The sequence below is a fragment of the Pteropus alecto genome, unplaced genomic scaffold (assembly GCF_000325575.1).
Source record: "Pteropus alecto unplaced genomic scaffold, ASM32557v1 scaffold40, whole genome shotgun sequence".
NCBI lineage: Eukaryota > Metazoa > Chordata > Mammalia > Chiroptera > Pteropodidae > Pteropus > Pteropus alecto.
This window is the reverse complement of record NW_006431919.1, coordinates 17862534-17863314: the sequence shown is the minus strand read 5'-3', so window position 1 is coordinate 17863314 and position 781 is coordinate 17862534.

Genomic DNA, 781 nt, shown 5'->3' with positions numbered 1-781 from the left:
GAAATAATCATTATCAACATTTCGGTCTATTTCCTACCAGGATTTCTACTATGTACATAAATTTAAAACCCAACTTTTTGCCTCCTAACATAATATTCTATTATTTTTTTCTTGTTAAAGGAACTTTTATTGTTTCTTCTTTTTACCAAAATATTACATTTTCACTGGAGAAAATGCTGGGAAAAAAATTAAAATCATTTGCAATTGCCATCCAGAGGCAATGTTAATAGTTTTGTCTTGTCGATCTTTTCTAGGAATATATTCCGGGAAAACGAAATTACTAAATGCACCATGAATATTCCCTCGTCTAGATGCAGCCCAGTTTATGTAAGCATCTCCTTATGTTGGGCATTAAGGTTACTTCTCATTAATTGGGGTTATGATAAACATCCTTTACAATGGTATTTTACGTTGTGCTTTTTTCCATTGAAAATTTTGGATTTTCTACAATGAATTTCATCCATTCAACTTCTGAAAGCTGAAATAAAAAGGTGGGAAAATAAAAAGGTTCTTAACTTTGCCTTAAGAACTGTCCCCATTTTAAATACATTTGTCCTCCAAGCAGAAGAGAGCTCTTGCATAGGCAGATGGGGTAAGGAAACCATTCTAAATGGCCTCGATAGGTATTTAAAAACATTAATTTAAATCTAGTTAATAAAGGAGCAATTGACTCTTCCAATTTTTGGAAGATGAAATCTAGGGCCAAAATCTTCCATGAGTCTGAGCAACAATTGAAAATAATTTTTCGATTCTCAATTTGCCTCAGAATGGCAGGACACTT